We start from the raw sequence: 21,343 nt of genomic DNA on the forward strand, positions 1-21,343 counted from the left end.
CTCAGAGCCTGGTGCCTACTTCGGATTCTGCGTCTCCCTCTCTCTCTCTGGGCCCCTCCCCCCTAACACTCTGTCTTTCTCTCTCAAAAATAAACAAACATAAATTTTTTTTAATTTAAAACTTTATGTCAATTCTTTCTACAGTCTTATCTCTCCCTCAGTGTAAATGGTTTTAATCAGCAAGACAATACTCAAGGTAGAATCTAACGTGTTCCATAATTACTTAACTTGTTTAATGGCTTGAATTTGTGCCATTTACAGCACGTGAGTGAACTGTAGCACAATTATGCCAGAATAGAGCTAGATCTGAGTGCTGAGAGGGGTCTCCAGGCATGAAGCCCAAGACTCCCTTCAGTAGTCCAAAAGGTGAGCTGTTCCAAGTTTGCAACTGATTAGCTTTTTTTACTGTTTCCTCAGGAGGTCAGCATTCCTGGTTTGATTTTGGCAGGGACCAAATCATGGATAGTTACTTTTCTATCTGTCAAAGGCCATAGATGGAATTTTTAGCGAATTCTCTCTCAAAGAGTGTCATTCATTAATACCAATATTGGGAAAGATAGTCTAGATACATTGGTACAGAGTAATTCTGATAGGAAATTGACTCAACTCATGCTTATTGCAACCCAGGGTCCTTTACATTGTTTCATGTAATCCCAACAGTAACTATATATAATAATTGCTATGATGATTAAATGAGAAAATAAGACTCGGTGAGATTAATAAGTAACCTGAGATCAGGCTGTTAACGTGCTATGAGACCAGGATTCAAGATTGCAAATTCATATCTCTCCCCCATAACACCCTGCCTGGTTGGAGAGAACAAGCCTTTTTATGTTAGATGAATAAGAATGTCTTTGACTATAAAAGATAATACATACATGTGCACAGTGACCCCCAAATTCTTAAGATTTTGTGATACCAAGTAGTCAAAATTCCTAGAAGGCTTTTACTAAAACACCTAAAGCTCCTGGCTGTATGTTCTTCACGTGAAAATAGCCCCTTTCCTCATATGGTCTTTGTGAAAGTTAAAGAAGAAAATAAATGGAGATTTGATATATAAAGTATAAATCACCGTAAACATACAAAGTAGTATTGTCTGAAGAGTACTCAAGGCCATAGTTAATAAAAAGAAAAATAATTGCAAACAATAGACATTAAGAGTAATCTAAAACACTTATATTTAGAAGGAATATCTAGTGAACATGCCTTTTAAATCCCTGGTCAATCACTCAACCCATAGTTATTGGCTGAATTTTTTTGTATCTTGACCATGAGTTTGTACAGATACAAATCCCTGCTTCACCCTGAAAGTTCCACAAGTCATCTGTCTCTAAACCTATCTAGGAATACAAGTACATCATATCTAGTCCCTCTGGTTGTCATCAGTCAGTGCTATGTGATCGGAACTAATGCCTGCACCAACCTGTCCACTAGCTAAGTAGAAAATAGTTTTCCATACTCTCCTGACTGCACCTCTGGTATGTAGAGGGAGAACAGAGGTAACTGGCTTGGTCAATGGAATTGTTTATTTAGTTGACAGCATGAAGTAGCCAAATGAGCTGAAAATTGGCCATGATAGCTGTTCTGTCAATAACACTAATAAACTTCCGGAATCAAAATCTTAACTCTAAGGATTTATATAAATGTGGTCTATAGCTCTAAAATTTATATCATGACTTACATAAATATTTATATAGTTTCTATAAAGATTAGCATAAAGTTGACCTTTACTACGGCTAACTGACATTTTCTTAAAAATTGCTCAGCATGACATATACTGAGAGACTGCTGAGAAGACCATGAGAAACTAAATTTTAGGGTAATTAGCAGTATGGCTTTGGAAAAATAGTGTATTATTTTTTAAAAAAAGAGAGACAGAAGTGAGGAGATGAAAAAAGAGATGTGGGAAGTCTGGGAGGGGGGATGGGAAAGGGAAAGGAAGGGAGCAGGCATGAGCCCTACACCAATTTCATTTAAGCTCTCCTATATACCCATATGGTGTACAAGGACCCGCATGAGGTGCTTGGGAGGCTACAGAGGTAAATGAAACACATCTGTTCAACAAATCAACAAATATTCATTAAGCTAGGAGAAAATCAGTTCTTTTAATATGTCATATCAACTGGAAATCACAGATTATCTAAAGGAGAAGTAAATCAGAAGTATGCTTAAAAAGTATCCTGCCTATTTAAACAACTTTCAGAAGATTCTATTTTCTGAAAGAAAGGATCATGGTCTTTTCCTGGCACAGAATTGGATGATGGCTCTTACTTGTGACCAATAGGATTGGGCCCAGAACCACCATAGGCAGAGAGCCATTTCATTACCTGGCAACAGGGCCAAAGTTTGTTGTTTGTTTATCTTAACAAATTTTGACAGAGTATAAACGCCTCAGGTAAGTACAAATATCATTTCAAAAAAAGTTTCCCAAATGATTATATTTGAAAACAATATAAGCACCTAACTCCTGGATCTTTCTACTTTGCACAAATATGAATGTATTTCAGTGGAAAGGCTTCACCCTTGAGTGAGTCAATAACTGACATCAGGAGGGGCGCATGGGTGGCTCAGTCGGTTAAGCTCCAACTTCGGCTGAGGTCATGATCTCATGGTTTTGGGGTCGAGCCCTGCGTCCGGCTCTGTGCTGACAGCCAGCTCAGAGCCTGGAGCCTATTTCAGATTCTGTGTCTCCCTCTCTCTCTCTGCCCCTCCCCCACTCATGTTCTGTCTCTCTCTGCCCCAAAAATAAATAAACTATAAAAAATTAAAAAAAAAAAAAAGAACCGACATCATGAATGTGGAAGGGTAACTGTCTGACTAACCTTCATCGCCTTGCTCCTCCATCTTCATGAACATATCCAGCTAACTCTTCAAGCATAAGGAGATCCATTATTTTTAAGAAGTCCTACTATAAAACCAATAGAGTAGTACGAAAAACAACAAAGCCGCTCTAGTGCGCTAGTTTCTAAATGAAGCACGCAGCTATGTTTTGACTGAACAAAGTTCAAGTATTTATGCCTTTATTCTTGCCAAGATTTATTCAAAACATGTTTTCGGTGCCATTGAGAATGAAATTGAATCTGGAAAAGACAATAATGGGTACTATAAATAATGAACAAATTAACACAAATTGCCAGGAAACACCTCAAATAATTCTCTCTGAATCACAAAAACGTGCACTTGGCATGTATATTTCAGCTTGCTTCATTAAAAAACATCTTTTTCTCAGATACGTCAGGCCAGCTTTAATCAAATGCTACTCATGTCTAACTTGTTATGTGATCCTGCTTTATGTACTTCTAAATATAGAGGAGACACAATTTTTCAAGGGTTAAATCAAAACATACATTACAACTACATAAATCCTCCTTATGCACAAAGACAGAAGGGGGGTGAGCTGCTGTGGGAAACATTTCTGTCCATTGTTTAATGAACACAATGAAAAGTATTAAATAAGCAGAAAAAGGCAACACTTGGAGTAAACACCATAACAGCAGGAGACACGACAGTTTGCAATTATTCTGGAGCAATAACCTTAGAGGAGGAAGGACTGGAGGCAGTATTTGTCTCTTTGCTCAGGCTTTCACACACAGTTGACTTCGGTCCCGTGGAACACCCAGTTCCTCATCTACTGGAGAAAGTCTCTGCCCAACAATGCCATGATCTTGAGGCAGCCCAAGAAACTTTTGCTGCTGCTGCTTATCTAGAAATTTGAACATCCCATTTGCGTCCCAGCAAATTTGCTCCAGAGGAAAAAGAGAAAACATTAAACATCAAGCTTGCCGTCCACACCTGCAAGGCCTATTTTTGATCAGTTATTATCACAAGTAATACAGATAGATGACTTCGTTTGGTTGTTGTTGATGATGATGATGATGATCGCAGAATTCTTGGTATGTATTTTACTATTTTCTTCTTGAATGGATTTCTTACTATTTTGTTTTAGAACAATTTAGTCTAAATGTATTTATGAAGCATCTCTTTGCTCCAGGCACCATAAAAAGACTTGGCCACTGATACATATTCTACTAACTACAGCGCAATGAGCTCAAAGCCCTCTCTGTTAATATGCAAATCATGCTTCAGGAGGAGCACAGGGAGGAACCAATAGTGTTAGGGTGGAGAGGGAAAACAAAAGGGGAGCCATCAAATACAGGATTTCAGGGCAAGAAGGAAAGGGCCATGAAAATGGTAGTACAGGGTGTGTTGATACACTAGCAAATGGAAAGAACCTTCATTAAAAAATAAGTTTTTGTCAGATTATGAAATGAAAATACTTGAATCTCAAGTTCAGAGATTTTAGACTTTTTTTTTTTTACCCATAGTCAAAGGTGGGGGAACTGGGAAGAGAGTGGGAGGAATGCACGAAACTAATATTCACCATTTTTAAAGTTAAGCTTTAATTTAAAAAAAAGTTTTTATTCAATTTTGAGAGAAAGAGAGCGAGCAAGTGTGAGTGAGGGAGAGGCAGAGAGAGGGAAGAGAGAATTCCAAGCAGACTGCACACTGTCAGCACAGAGCCTGATGTGAGACTCGGTCTCATAAATCACGTGATTACAACCTGAGCTGAAATCAAGAGTCGGGATGCTTAACTGACTGAGCCACCCAGGACCTCTAAACTTGAATTCTTTACAGAGCAGTTTAAGGTTCACAGCAAAATTGGTAGGAAGGTACAGAGATTTCCCATTTACCCTTTCCCCACCACATGCATAGCTTCATCCATTGTCAACATTCCACACGGAATGGTACAATGGTGACAACTGATGAACCCACATTAACATATTATCCCCCAAGGTCCATAGTTTGCACTACAGTTCACTTTGGTGATGTATATTCAATGGGTTTGGACAAATGTATTCATCATTTTATAAGAGAAGTCATGTTGGTTCATCCACATAGTCTTCATGACCTTGAGGATGACTGATTGCTAATGCTGAGAATCTGATACATTAAGCCACTCATCTGGAAAACCAGCTGAGCTGAAAGCTCAAATTTCCCAGGTGATAACCCCTGCACCCAAAATACTAGGAGAAGTTCTGGAACGTTTGTGTCATCTCCAGGACTGTTCTGTATTTATTTGAAGAATTAAAGCCATAGTGAAAGAAAGAAAGAAAGAAAGAAAGAAAGAAAGAAAGAAAGAAAGAAAGAAAGAAAGAAAGAAAGAAAGAAAGAAAGAAAAGAAAGAATCAAAGCCATGGTCTTCATCATTCAAGATTTCTGATATTAAATAAGTCTCTTGATTGGACCACACATGGACTGAAAAAGATTTACAACATGTTCATAGTAAACCTTCCACAAATTTAATTTTCGAAAGCTTCTCTAGCCCTAGACATTTTTATGATCCTCTTTGATTATGGCACAATAAAGGAAAGTCACCAAAGTATGAGAGTTTCTCTAATATCTATTTACTTTTTGATGTAGTTTTAATTAAACCAAAAAGCAGGTCTGAGGTCTTTTAGAAGAGTTTGATTTTTGAAAATGCTGAGTAGAGATGAAATGACCCTCTAAAAGGCTCAAGGTACATAATCACATGCGTGATCACTTTTGGCAAAGAAATTATTCATGACTTTGCTTTGGTAACCAGGACACTGGAATCCAGAACTCCCAAGAACAAAGTCTGTCACATGCTTGGATCAAGCCAATCTCCAACCTGCCTGAATAAATGCTGAGTATTAGGAATCAAAAGGGGAAAATTAAATCATTTACTTTTTATAAAAGGTAATAAATACAAATGAGAGTTCGTTTGTTCAAAATTTTGTGTAAGATGGACATGTTTTGAAGTATATTGAGAAACACAGAGTCTTGGCTTCAAATCCTCCCCCTTCCCCATTTGTTAGTTTTTTTTTTTAATGTTTTATTTATTTCTGAGAGAGAGAGAGAGAGACAGCACGAGCAGGGGAGGGTCAGAGAGAGAGGGAGACACTGAATCCGAAACAGGCTCCAGGCTCTGAGCTAGCGGTCAGCACAGAGCCCGACGCAGGGCTCAAACCCACGAAACGTGAGATCATGACCTGAGCTGAAGTTGGGTGCTTAACCGACTGAGCCACCTAAGCACCCCACCCCATTTGTTAGTTCTTTAACTACAGACTTCTCAATTTGGGGATCCTGGGTGGCTCAGTCGCATAAGCATCCTAACTCTTGATTTTGGCTCGGGTCATGATCTCCAGTTCATGAGATGGAGTCACTTGTGGGGCTTTGTGCTGAGAGCATGGAGCTTGTTTGGGATTCTCCCTCTCTCTCTCTCTCTCTCTGTCCCCTCCCCACCCCTCAAAATAAATAAATAAAAGTTAAAAATGTTTAAATGTTTAATTTAACTAGATTTCCACTTCACTCTCTTAATTATCACTTGGCTACAGTGATAGTTTTGACAGTGGACCTAATCTAACTAACATGTCAGTAATTTTCCCCCAAAGTTTCATTTGAGGCCTCAACGTTTTAGGTTACTCTTACCCTGGCCTCACTGTACCTCCCCAGAGACAGATCATCAGAATCCTGTGCATATGACGGACTCACCAAATTTTTTAGAGTGGCATGCAGGTAGGGCGGTCATATACTTTATTGTCTGTACCAAGACACTTTTGTGAGTGGAAGGGAACATTACTAATAATTACACAGGAACAATGGGTATAATCCTGCTCCAGATGAATGGTCATATTATTTATAAGGCTCTGAGCGATCTGGGCTCTGACTAGGTGCTCAGCTTCCTCTTTATGTTATATTTTTAAAATATTGTTTGTATGGACACATTTCTTTCCTGATTTCATAATTTTGGAATTGAACAAAGTTCTTCTTTGGAAAGTCAAATTCTGACAGCTACTTCCAGGGGGTCACTTTTTCACTTTTTTTTCTTTTAACTAAAAGCCACCCACCCAGGTTCACAAGGAGAATATGTGGTTAAATTAATTCAGTATTTTGATCCAATATTTCTTAAAGAGTCAGAAAGATGCTGTTAAAGTAGCATTCCCTTAGTGCTCTCTATGACAGCACATATACTAAAATTGGAACGATACAGAGAAGATTAGCAAGGCTGCTGGGCAAGGATGACATGCAAGTTCGTGAAGCGTTCCATATTTTTGAAGAATTGGTGTGATCACCAACAGAGAGAGACACTCTTGTTCCTTTGATATAGTTCACATGAAAGATGCCAATGGCAACAACTTTGCCACTTGGTTCTCCAACATTTTTGGTATTGGCAAGGGTGACAAACCATGGATTTCTCTTCCGCCTGGAAAGGGCATCAGCCTCACCATTGCTGGAGAGAGATGAGAGACTGTGGCCAAACAGAGCAGTGGATATAATGGTCCCTAGATGAGATGATTGGAAGTCTCTATATTTAATTAAAGATCAATTTAACTGATGACACACAAATGTAGCATTCCCCTAGGCATGTTCTGGGGAATATTACTAGTAAGATTCTAAAAAATTCTTCACCAAAGAAGATTCGGTTTACATACCCTGAGGTAGTCTCCTCACTGCAGGCCTTCTCAGAACCACTAATTGTGAATCTCCAAGGGAAGGTTGAGGTCTGTTGTATTTCTCCAATTTAGAAGAGCCTGAAAAGGAGATTGTTGTTTCTTTTTTTTTTTTCTTTTCTTTTCTTTTCTTTTTTTTATTTTTTTACAAATAGTTTATTGTCAAATTAGTTTCTACATAACACTCAGTGCTCATCCCCAAAGAGCCCTCCTCCATGCCCATCCCCCCTCCCCCCCACATCCATCAGTCCTCAGTTTTTGTCAGCATTCAAGAGTCTCTCATGGTTTGCCTCTCTCCCTTTCCCCCACCATTTCCGCCCTTCTTCTCCCCCTTGTTCCTCCGTCAAGTTCCTCCTAATCCTCCTATACGTGCAAACATATGATATTTGTCCTTCTCTGCCTGACTTATTTCGCTCAGCAGAACACCCTCAAGGTCCATCCATGTTGCTACACATGGCCAGATTTCATTGTTTCTCATTGCCATGTAGTATTCCATGGTATAGATAAACCACATCTTCTTGATCCAATCATCTGTTGATGGACACTTAGGCTCTTTCCATGTTTTAGCTATTGTGGAGAGTGCTGCTATGAACATTGGGGTACATGTGCTCCTATGCCTCAGCATTTCTGTATCCCTTGGGTAAATTCCTAGCAGTGCTATTGCTGGGTCATAAGGGAGTTCTATTGTTAGTTTCCTGAGGAACCTCCACACTGTTTTCCAGAGGGGCTGTACCAGTTTACATTCCCACCAACAGTGTAGGAGGGTGCCCGTTTCTCCACATCCTCGCCAGCATCTAGAGTTCTCTGATTTGCTCATTTTAGCCACTCTGACTGGCGTGAGGTGGTATCTCAGTGTGGTTTTGATTTGTATTTCCCTGATGAGGAGGGATGCTGAGCATCGTTTCATGTGTCTGTTGGCCATCTGGATGTCCTCTTTGGAGAAGTGTTTGTTCATGTCTTCTGCCCATTTCTTCACTGGGTTGTTTGTTTTTCGGGCGTGAAGTTTGGTGAGTTCCTTATAGATTCTGGATATTAACCCTTCATCTGATATGTCATTTGCAACTATCTTTTCCCATTCCTTTGGTTGCCTATTAATTTTCTGGGTTGTTTCCTTGGCTGTGCAGAAGCTAGGAGATTGCTGTTTCTTCTGTTCCATGGAAGACTTTTTAGGAAATGCTGGTCAAGAAAAAAATTAGGGGCACCTGGGTGACTTAGTTGGGTAAGTGTCCAACTCTTGATTTCGCCTCAGGTCATGATCTCACAGTTCCTGAGATCCAGCCCCACGTTGGGCCCCACATCAGTCTCTGTGCTGACAGTGCAGAGCCTGCTTGGAATTTTCTCTCTCTGCCCCACCTCCTGCCTACACACATACTCTCTTTCTCTCTCAAAATAAATAAGCATTTTTTTAAGTTTATTTATTTATTTTGAGAGAGAGAGTAAGCAGGGGAGGGACAGAGAGAGAGAATGAGAGAGAGAGAGAGAGAGAGACAGAGAGAGATAAAGAAACTCTCAAGCAGGCTCTGCGCTCTCAGTGCAGAGCCTGATGCAGGGCTTGAACTCACAAACCATGAGATCATAACATGAGCTGAAGTCAGACACTTAACAGACCAAACCACCCAGGCATCCCAATAAACATTTAAAAAATAAAAAAGGAAAAAAAATTATACTTCATCTCCATTAAAGGGGCCAAGACTTTTATTTGTGAGTTACTTTGCTTGTTTCCTTAATTAGTGCTTCCATAATTTGCCACCCTGAAGTGGCGGTTTAGGCTGAGTTGAGGATAATTACTTCCTCTGTCAATTTACTTCTGTCCCTTGGTGTTGTAATGATTAGGTTTGAGCAGATATAGAAGTGTAAGACTTGGGGGGGTTATAAAAACCATTGATATAGTGTGTTTATGGGTAGAGGATTTCTCCAATTCCATAAGCTATCTCTGAAGGTCAAAAGAATTTATAGCACTCCACTCAAACGGTCTTTAATAACTCACTTCCTCTTTCCCTTTAACAACATATTATAAATGGACTGAAACCAACCTGAATATTTCCTTTCTTGGTAATCAGGAGACAGGCCATGCTCTCTCTTCATTTGATAAGACAGACAGGATATGAAAAATAAATCTTGGCAAAGTTATTGTGATAAATCCTCAAACAAAACTCAGATAAAGTACATGTAAACTTAGTAACTGCATATCCTTTTGAAAAAAAAAATGAATTTGAAAGGATCCAATAAAAATTTCAGGACCAGCCATTAGAGACAATTTTAAGAAATGGAAATTTAGAAGCATTGTCTCCCAGAGTATGATTTCTGAAAAAGACATAATTTAAACATGAAACTCTTTTGATAAGTGGGTAAGTTATTTCACTCTGCATTGGAGTTTTAAAATAATGTTCCACATGTTATCTGACGAAACAGCTAAATCTGAAGAAGATTCCAGGAGAAGATTTCTTATTGTCAGGTTTATATTTTTCCCCTTTGTTTCATGCCCCCCAAACTCACCAAATGTTTGCTATCACTAATCTTTGACTGTAATTTTTTTAGAATATACTTCTAAAAGAAAAAGTTAAACATCAACCACTAAATACTATGATCATCCAAATAATAAATCAAAAGTACTCAATTTTAGGCAAGTAAGATACCAAATGTTGCCACCTTATGTGGAGAAGCCTTATATTAAAAGTATATTCGGGGTGCCTGGGTGGCTCAGTCAGTTAAGCGTCTGACTTCAGCTCAGGTCATAATCTCATGGTCCGTGAGTTCGAGCCCCATGTCGGGCTCTGTGCTGACAGCTCACAGCCTGGAGCCTGTTTCAGATTCTGTGTCTCCCTCTCTCTCTCTGTATCTCCCCAACTCATTCTCTTGTCTCTCCTTCAAAAATAAATAAATATTAAATAAATAAATAAATAAAAGTATTTTCTTCATTTGGTTCTTAAAGAATGTATTTTGTAGCGGCTAAGACTTCAGATGTCAAGTCAGAAAGATCTAGATTCAAGTACTAGCTCTATCATAGGATACTGTGACACCGGGCGGATTTCTATGCATCTCTAACCCTCATCTGCAAAATAGAATGTTAATAGTGACTCACTTATAAGCATCTTGTAAGGACTTAATGAACAGAAATATGTAAAGTCTTTGGCCCAAGTGCTGGCTTATAGTAAATTCTCAATAAATGTCACTATTAAACAGAGATTTTCATACATACAAATGCTTTCCATTACACATAGTTTGAGTTTGCCCAGTATTTATTTACCCTGGGTTTCCAGTAATTCAGCATTTAGCAAGCCTACTATATATAGTAGACATATGTCTGTGCTATCCTACAGCTTTTGTATAAGTCACTATTTATCAAGAATCAAGCTTTTACTAGCTTTCCGTTTGTTTCTTGCTTTCTTTGCTTTCCTTTTTATCTTCTCCTTCCTGGGAGAGAGCCATTCTGAAAAGTCTACACATGCTGCTGTTGAAAGAAAATCGATAGAGAAAAGAAGTCTAAATGAAGTGAGTGTCAGACTATGCCCATCAGTGTTTCCAGGAATCAAAGGTCATTGCTTGCCCTTACCATCACCATACCCTACTGTCACTCCAGGAAAGGAAAACCATGTAAATTGTCACTACGACTCAACATTAACACCTACTTCCACAGGTCCTTGTATTAATTTGCTAGGGCTGCCATAGTGAAATACCACAGACCGGTAGCTGAAACAACAGAGATCTATCTTCTCACAGTTCTAGAGGCTGGAAGTCCATGATCAAGATGCCATCACGGTTGGTTTCTGGTGAGGGGTCTCTTCCCACCTTGTACATAGCTGCTTCCCCACTGTGTCTTCACATGACCTTTCTTCTGTGTGCACATGGAGAAAGAGCCCTCTTTGGTAGCTTTTCTTCTTCTTAAAAGGACACCAGCCCTTTGGGATTAGGATCCCAAGCTTATAATCTCATTTAACTATAATTACCTCTTTTAAAGACCCTATTTCCAAATGCATTCACATTGGGGGTTAGGGCTTCAACATTTGAATTGAGGGTGGGGAGAGAATTCAGTCCATAACAGTCCTCTTTCACTCATCACTGTGAAGGCACATAACTTGCTTTTATCCCCCTTTATTTAGACATTGTATTTGAAGATGAAGCAGAGGAGGAAAAATCTCTTAGGGGAGAAGACTGGGGTGGTAGATATCTGAAGTGGTTCAAACAAGATATTTACTTTTTGCACCTTTTCAAATGAAAGATCAAGACTGCTTTTGGAAATTCAAAACATAACACTTATTTCTCATCTGCTTTCTTTCTCACCAATGAACATGTATAGCACCTTCCTGTCTCTCTCATAACACTGATGACCTCCTACGTGGTAATACTTAGTTATCTATGTGTTTCATTTTTCTTATTAAAAATTTAAGTATTGGAGTGCCTGGGTGGCACAATTGGTTGAACATCCAACTTTGGCTCAGGTTATGATCTTGCATTTGTGAGTTGAGGCCCACATTGGGCTCTGTGCTGACAGCTCAGAGCCTGGAGCCTGCTTTGGCTACTGTCTCCCTCTGTCTGCCCCTGCTGTTTCTGTCTCTCAAAAAATAATAATAATAAAATAAAAACATTAAATTTTTTAAATTATCATCATTCTTGCCATACACATGAGCAAAGATATGGTTCAGAAATGTTTCTTTTGGTTCTACATTATAGAGAATTTATGTAAGTAAATATCCTCAAAAATGATGTTTTTCACAATGAAGGAGGAATTAAATTCCAATTGCCCAGCACTATTACTGACAGACTCATCACATAACAGATGTTAGTACAGTTTATCGTAATTCTGCATACTACTGGTTAACAGGTTCCTTAAGGGCAGGAATTAGCTAGCTTATTTTCCTTAATAAATTTAGACCCTGTTGCCCCATAATCTTGTCTTGAATTTAGCAGTTGTTCAAGAAATATTTATAGAGTGGAATAAAACAGAAATGAATGTATTAGAAATGCTGTCTAATATAGGATGAGCTCTGAATAACTTCTCACTTCATTGTAACAGATTACCTTTCTCTCAGCATAACCCTGGTGCCTAATACAGTAGCCATGAGCAATATATAGGTCTTCAGTCCTTGAAATATGGCACTCTAAACTGAGAGGGAGGTGCTGTAAGCACAAAACATTCACTGAATTTCAAAAATTTAGTGCAAATAAAGTAAAATATTTTATTAACACTTTAAAATATTGGTCATATGTTGAAAAGATAATATCTTTGACATACCGGATTAAGTGAAACACTACTAAGATTAATTTCTTGTGTTTCATTTGCCTTTTTTAATAGTACTAGTAGGAAAATCTTAAATCTTATAAGTGGCTGGCATTATTTTTTCAGTGTACAGTGGTGGTGTGACCTCTTCACTGATGTAGGTTAGGTTACTTTGCCTAGCATTATACTCTACAAAGCACAGTTATGTTGACTATGATCTCCTGAAAGTTTTACAACTTTATTTCTGTAGGAATCCTTGGCCTTTTAAAAGCTTATTTAGAGAAGAAGAAAAAAAAAAAAAAAGAGGTGGAAATGCCTGATGTGGCCCAAACAATGTATTTATTTTTGTAACACTTATTTAAAACAAGCTGTTGAATACTTTGGAAATTCACAGTGTGACATGGAATAGTCCAATTATTGTCATGTGGCTTCTTGACAATTTGTTCCTTAAACTGTACTCAGTTGTGGGCCAGATAAATGATAAATTGTTGTGGTTTAATGGCCTTTATACAGCATGAGTAAATTAAAAATGAGATACTTCATAGTAACCAGCTTTAAGAAAAAAGAACTTTGGGCTCCCGTGGCAGCAGTAGTTTTGAGGAATTAAAAAAAATAATGCCACAAATAAATCATTTGTATTTAGTCAGCTTTTAAACATTATTTTAGTAAACTGACGTCCACATCAATGGCATTTCAAGGTTTGTGCAAGCACTGGGTGAGAATAAAATTAGGACCTTGTATATTTGTTCATTGAGTTGGCAACCTTCAAAACTCTCTTTTATCTATTTATTAATTGTATTTCCATATATTAGTTATCTCTCTTTGAGATTCCTGATATTAAGAATCTGAAAACCACTGGCCTCAGTTAACCTCTCAGGCATTGGATAAGTCATCCACGTTAAAGAGTTCACAACACATTTTCACATTGTATGCAGAAGTCATTTACTTCCTCCATCGGTGCTGGCAGTCCACCCATCGTAATTAAACGCAATAATCCAGAAGCATTTTCAAGTGGTAGCGTATCTTGCTTCAACAGAGATATCATGAAATCTCTTTTTTTGTCATCTGAAACAGGTTGGGTGGGGTGGGAAGATGTTCTGTCATAATTAAAAACGTAAGTGAAGTCTGAGAAAAAAGCAAGGGTAGAGACTTAGCGAGACAAAACAGTGACCACAGGGGCCATTTCAAAGTAGAGCAATCATGAGTTTGTGAAGAGGAAAAGGAGGTGCACTTGTCTCTTTAAAAAAAAGAATGAGAAAGTGTCAGTTCTCAGAGATGAGTTCTTTAACCTCGGACAGCTGTGAGCAATTTGTCAACTGCCCTGAAGTGTGGCGGAGTCAACCTTGGGTCTCAGCCACGTGGCTGGGGCACTGGTTTCCGTGAGGCTGAGCACACAAGAGGACACTTCTGTTCAAGGACATCCTAGTTGTCATTGCCATCCACAGAATATCAAAACAGTAGAGCGGACACTCTTACACATCAGATGAACTAGATTAATAGGCATCTCAGGGCATGAAAAAATTAAACCAGCAAACACTACCAAATAAAAGTGTCCCCATGGCTGGGTGGAAAGCTCATAGCCATTTGCCAAGATGCTGAGTCCTGGCTCCACAATTTAACTTGCCACCTTAGGCAGCTCATTTAACGTCTATGAACTTCAGTTTCTTCTTCTGTAAAACTGAAGTAACACACTTAGGATGTAGAGAAATCATGCTACTTAAAGTTTCAGGACTGTATTGGGTCCTTAACATGTGTTAGTATCTCTCTATAAAATTAAACCATCGCAATAAATACAATGATGAAACAGAAAGAGGATTGTTTTGCATTTACCCCTATAATTGTGATTTGATATAAGAGTAACTTAATAACCTAGAAACTTTCCTGGCTCCTACCTTCCTCCTTGTGTTTCCTTTTATGCCCCTCAGACAAGAAACTAGGGCTGACAGAGCTAAACTTTGGTGTCTGTGTGGCCCCTGAGTTACAGTCTTCCTCACCACCCACTGACCTGGAGTGCTGGTGTCTTCCCCACTCTTACCCTCAGTGACAGGGGAGCCACTATCCCACTTTTCCTTCTCCTCTGAGGGCCCGATCATTCCAGTTACCCACAGAAGGATCATCCAAATGACCTGACAACCAAGTGCTGACAGCAGCCTGAGATCTCCTCTGTACCCCAACCTCCTGGTAGAAACCCCTGAGTAGAGTGTGGCCTCAGTCACGGACAAGCTCACCACACCCTTAGAATGCCAGGCTCCCCCTTAACTCTACATCTGATACCAGTTCTGTCCTGGGTCCATGCTACCTCCTGCTTCCTTCCTATCTCTCCACTGAATAAGCAATCTTAAAAACAAAGCTCCAGGGGCACCTGGGTGGCTCAGTGGGTTAAGTGTCCGACTATGGCTCAGGTCATGATCTCTCGGTCAGTGAATCGGAGCCCTGCATCGGGTTCTGTGCTGACAGCTCAGAGCCTGGAGCCTGCTTCAGATTCTGTGTTTCCCTCTCTCTCTCTGCTCCTTCCCTACTCACATACTATCTCTCAAAAATGAATAAATGTTAAAAAAAATAAAAAAAAAACAAAGCTCCAGAATAAATAATTAGAATACATATTTTACTTCAATTTTTTCTTATAATTCTAAGCTTAAAGTTGGCTGAATCTTGCAGAGGTGAGGTGAGAATTCAGACACTTTGACATAGAGCAAATGAGAGTGAAGCCAAGAGTGGGTTGTGTTTAGGATTTATAGGGGAGAAAACCAAAAAGACTTATTTTGAATCAATACGTGAAATGCAAACCTACTTCTCATCTTTATTCTTGCTCCTCAGTTCTGAACTGTGCTTAAACCTCCCTTTGGATCAACTTATGTTATTTACCTGGATTTGCTCCATGTGGTGAAGAAAGGGAATTTTCACCCTTTAAACATAATGAAAAAAGTCCCATTCTTTATAACTCTGAGTGATATGTCTAATAAATTTGCCAGCAGGGAGGAATGAGTCTGTGAGGGACTAACAAAGACACACATCTAATGGAATCTAGTGACATAGTACAAAGGCATAATTGTTGCTAATTTATGGGTTCAATGTCCTTTCTCTTTGCAGCCAGGAGAAACAGTCTCACCACATTCTGAGCTTGCCCATTCAAAGTGATTCTCCTGTATCTGCTTTGAAACTGACGAGAAAATGCTGTCAACTTTTGCTGTGTGGCGGATTGTGGAAACTAAATGTGCTGGTTAATCAAGCATCAGTAAGGATTTCCTATATGTAGATGGGACACAGTGAAGACAAATCCAGCCTGACATACCTTGTACTTCCTATTATCCCCACAGCCCTGGAAAGTTCCCCAAAGCTCTAGAACAGCTGTTCAATGTCTGCATCACTGTGCTATTGACAGGTGCCTGCATGTATCAGTTGACCAAGAAGACTCCTTGCTGGATGCCAAAAAAACAACAGCTATATTGTAGTTTTGTTCGTGCTTTTTTTGAAAAGGAGAATGTCATTATCTTCACAAGGCATAAGGTAACACTCCTCAAGCTACCCGAAGAGAACAAAGCCTGCTGCTGATTAAATACCAAAGTTTCTTTTAATTAATACTGACGGGAAGTATGGATAAGCTAATATGCATATATGCATATATGTTTTCTATGAAAACCAATTTAAAAGAGTTTTTGCTTTTTTTTTCCTATGAGCTAAATTCTTACCCCCTACTCCTATGCCGCCACACCCCCCACCCCCAGCCACTTTATGATTTCTTTCAGAAAAGATACATGAATAACTGTGGATAGAAGCTGGGGTCGTGCTGGTGGCAGTGGTCAAAGAAGATTAAAGCAAACTGTATTGACTTATTTCATTTTATTTATTTATTTTTTAGTTTTTTAAATGTTTTTATTTATTTTTGAGAGAGAGACAGGGCATGAGCGTGGGAGGGGGAGAGAGAGAGGGAGACACAGAATCTGAAGCAGGCTCTGAGCTGTCAGCACAGACCCCGATGTGGGACTTGAACTCATGAGCTGTAGAATCGTGACCTGAGCTGAAGTCAGACGCTTAATCAACTGAGCCACTGAAGTGTCCCTTGACTGGTTTCATTTTAAACTCTTGATCTGAAAACTCAAAAGGGTATTCAATAGGACTCTGCAATTTCTTCAGACCCCAATTCTAACATGTTCAATGCAATCATATCATGCTTCTTATTCTGTCTCACCTCAATATATGGCTTCCCCACCCACCTGGGTCCTCACGCTGGATCCCCAGGGGTAATCTTGATGTCTGTCTGCCTCTCATCCCCTTGCCACCATAGTCAATCACCTTTCTATCTCTAGGTTCCAAGTCACCTTAGTCTTGTGCCCAAATTACTACACAACCTTCCAACTATGTCCTGCTCCCATTCCTGTGCCTCTAAATCATTCTCACTACTCTGGGGACCCAGCGAGAGGGTTTCTTTAGATGCAAATTGTATCCTGTTACTCTTTAGCATAAAAGCCTTTCATAGAACTTAAAATCCAAAGCCTACCTGCTTTCTCTTTGCTTCAGAGAGCTCATTAAAAATTGAAATTATTTTATTTATTTTGATTTCCTTCTTATTTGTTTGCTTAGTCCCCCAACTAAAATATAAATCCAGGAGAGAAAGAAACATGCTTTAGTTGCCATTGAACACCCAGAACTTCTCCTGTTCACAGTAGGGAGGCTCAATAAACATTTCCTGATTGTGGAAATATTTTAGAATGCTATGTTTAGGCAGAAAGCACCTACTACGTTTGAGTTCAAGGGGCACCTGGGTGGCTCAATTGGTTTAACGTCCAACTTCAGCTCTGGTCATGATCTCACGGTTCGTGGGTTCGAGCCCCTAGTCGGGTTCTGTGCTGACCGCTCAGAGCTCGGAGCGTGCTCCGGATTCTGTGTCTCCCTCTCTCTGCCCCTCCTTTGCTCATGCTCTGTCTTTCTCTATCTCTCGAAAATGAATAGACATTAATTCTTTTTATTTTTACTGTATTTATTGGTCTGCTGTAATTATTGGTGACATGGCTAATGCTGTTAATGAGAAGATATACGAGTGTGTCTGGTCTCACCCAATCTGTAGCCTGTATGAGTGGGCACCTGGACACCCTGTACTGCACAAACTGAGCACTTTTATTTTCAAACAGGAATATATTATTAGAATTTTGATTATGTATTTATCTGCCATTATTTTGTATATGTGATAATAAAAAGTTGAAAAAAATCAATAGGGGCCAAATTAAACACAAATGTCCACATGGAGAGATGGCAAAATGTTAAGAAGCACTAATGTCCCCATGGACAAATGCATGCAGACATGCACGTAAAACTGAGGAAATATTATATATGAATTAAATTCATAATGGTGAGCAACAGATTCAACTTCAGACAAGATACTGGGATTTGGAAGAAAAAAGTGTGGTAGCAAAGAGTAACATGATTTACAAAACGGGATTCACCGCTGCCCAGAAATGCTAGAAGTTAAAAAGGAAATGGGCTGCATATTGGAGATTTCATGTGCAGTCATATACACAGAGAGCAATATAACAAATGATGTTATCTGTGACCAGAAAGGTGATGTCAGTCACTTCTTTGTAGGTAATGTGGATGAGTCCCTCACAAAACACTAAACTCTCTTGTGTCTGGGTTATACCCTCCTCCCCCAAATCATTCCAGCTCAGTTAGATTGCACTCACATTTGTAAGAGCCACATTGTAAAGTAGGATGACACCTCCACATCAGACGTAGTGGTGACGTCTTTGGAGAGTGGTGCACTGCTGGGTCAGCCTGGATTCATGGACAACGGTCACAGTTTCAAAATTCTCTGAGAACAATAGGCATTATTTCCATGTTATAGTCCACAGTGGATTCTGGTTCTTAATTTTTATTTGTTCACAAATTACTGCTCCTGACAAAGGCTATATTTAGCTGAACTATGTGATTTGATTTGCAAATCCTCCACCCCCACACACATATATTTAAGTAATTGTTTCGAAGTTCACAATCATTACTTTGTAAGGGAGGAAGGCAGAAGGTACAAGTAAAGTAGGTTTAGCTGTGTTTGTTTCTGCCACAAGTTAAAAAGCCCCATCATATGAATAGTTAAGCAGATTTCTGTAGGTGAAAATTATTCCTATCATCTGGCCTTTATGTCATACTTCCTTACAGTATAAATAGACAAAGGCCTCCAGAAAGCCACCCACACTGAGTAAAACTGCTTTGATAGGGTTCACTGCTTCCTTTGCGGTTGTTTCTGGGAAAATGATTCCAAATGATGGGCATAAACTAAGTACAACCCCACAGTAATTAGGAATGTGCCCTCTGTCGCGTTAATTGGAAGTTTAGGCTAGCAGAGAAGCAGGATTGACCGTGGAGTGAGGAGGTGAGGCCGTCTGGCTCTTGCCGTTTTCTTGCTACTTGACACTGCGCAATTTACTTTACTTGCCTGAGAAAAACTGTTTGTGAAATTGTAGGATCACACTTAATAATCTTTACTGTCCCATGTAGCTATTTTTAAAATGCAGTAATCAAAACACTGTTTTAATTTCATTTCTCTCTCTCTCTTTCTATATATATATATATGTATATATGTCTATATAATCTATTTGTTGCCTTCAATATTCCTAAAGTCCTCTTCATTTTCTATTATCTCAGTAACTGCTTTTCCTTACTATATTGTGTTAGTTTGCTAGGGCTGCCATACCAAATACCACATTCGGCGTGGCTTAAAACGGACCTTTATTTTCTCGTGGCTCTGGTGGATGGAAGTCCAAGATCAAAGTGTCTGCGGGGCTGTTTTCTTTTGAGGTGTCTCTCACGGGCTTACAGAGAGCTGCTGTCTCGCTCTCCTTCCGTGGTCAGCCCTCTGCGCACACGTGCTCCTGGTGTCTCTGTGTGTGCTCAAATTTCCTCTTTTTATAAGGATACCAGTCAGATTGGATTAGAACCCACTCAGCAGATTTATCTCTTACATATCTGCCCTGGTAGTGGAAACACAGAATTAAAGAATTATAGAGTTTCTGGGGTGCCTGCATGGCTCAGTCAGTTAAGCATCCAATTTCGGCTCAGGTTATGATCTGTAGGTGCTTGGGTTCGAGCCCCATGTCCAGCTCTGTGCTGACAGCCAGCTCAGAGCCTGGAGCCTGTTTCAGATTCTGTGTCTTCTCTCTCTGACCCTCCCCTGCTCATGTGTCTCAGAAATTACTAAAACTAAAAATTAAAAAATTTTTTTTTTAAAAAATTTACACTCAGGTCATGATCTCGCAGTTTGGTTTCGTGAGTTCGGGCTCTGCACTAGCAGCATGGAGCCTGCTTGGGATTCTCTCTCTCTCTCTCTCTCTCTCTTTCTCTCTTTTTCTTTGCCCCTCCCTCACTTGCACTGTCTTAGTCTCTCTCAAAACAAATAAATAAACTTAAAAAAAAAAAAAACCAGGCCTAAAATACGAAGAATTACAGAGCTGCTGAATGTATAGAGTCAGTGGAGAGTCTGGGTATGGAAGGCGGCCAATAAAAAAATTAGGAAGCTTTGTTAACCACCATCCTCTCTTCCCCCCTCACCCACCGACCCGCACTTAACTCTGTGCCTGGAATACAGTACGAGGCCAACAAAGTAGTAGTTGAGAGAAAGCAAAGAGTTAAGGACTTTCTAAAGTAATAGCCTCTTAACTGTCCTCCCTGCTTCCACCTTTGCCCTGCTGCAGTCTCTTCCTCTTCGGCACCCGAGTGATCCTTGGAAAGTATAACCCAGAGCACACGGTCATCAGAACTCTCCAGGGACTCCCGTCCTCACTATGAGCAAAAGCCAAGGTCTTTGTAATGGCTTATAAGGCCCTCTGAGATTGGCCTCTATCTCTTCAAACTCATCTCCTGCTTTCAGCTTTATTCACACCCCTCCATCCACACCCCCTTCTCTGCTATTTGTCCAACAGTCAAATGTGTTGCCATCCAAAGGCCTTTGCCTCTAAGCACCTTCCTGCCTGGAATGCTGTTACCTTAGCTTCTGCCACTGCTCACATCCTTCAAGGTGCAAGATTTAAAATGGAAACAATTCTCCCCACGACTCCCTATTCATCTCCTGAACAGACTTTTCTTTATCCTATGTATGAATTTCTAAGAGATAATGTACTTATGTATTGTGCTTACCACCTATTTTCTACCACCCGAATGGGAAATCGATGAGGCCAAGGATGTTTGCTTTTCCAGGACTGAGAATGTAAAAACTGTTCAGTAGACACTTACTGAAAAGTAAAATTAGTACAAGGAAATGTTCTGAAATCAGTAAAATTGGTGTTTTTGTAGACCAAGGAAATGTTAAAGGGTCCATTAATAAAGAAAAGATAAGAAAAAGAGTTTTCAGAATAAACCAGGGAGGAAGTTTTAAGACTGTAAACTATAAGTAGAGTCTTATGGACAAGAGAGATGAAAGGAAAGAGAAAAGGGACAGAAGAAAGGAGGAAAGAAGAAAGAAAGGAGATTTATGTTGATTTAAATTTTTTAGTGTTTATCTATTTTTGAGAGACAGAGAGACGCAGAGAGAGACAGAGCGCAATCAGTGTAGGGGCAAAGAGAGACAGGGAGACAGAATCTGAAGCAGGCACCAGGCTCTGAGCTTTCAGTACAGAGCCCAACTCGGGGCTCGAACTCACAAACCACAAGACATGACCAGATGTTT

General features: G+C 39.6%; 1 non-coding gene across 1 annotated transcript; it reads left to right on the top strand.

The window, feature by feature from the left end:
• The first annotated feature begins 6,968 nt into the window (after positions 1 to 6,968).
• On the top strand, positions 6,969 to 7,075 carry LOC120220570. The gene has a single exon (XR_005525624.1). It is a non-coding gene; the product is annotated as a U6 spliceosomal RNA (small nuclear RNA).
• Positions 7,076 to 21,343: the final 14,268 nt, after the last annotated feature.

The sequence above is a fragment of the Hyaena hyaena genome, unplaced genomic scaffold, assembly GCF_003009895.1.
Source record: "Hyaena hyaena isolate Hyena2069 unplaced genomic scaffold, ASM300989v1 scaffold_712, whole genome shotgun sequence".
Taxonomy (NCBI): Eukaryota; Metazoa; Chordata; class Mammalia; order Carnivora; family Hyaenidae; genus Hyaena; species Hyaena hyaena.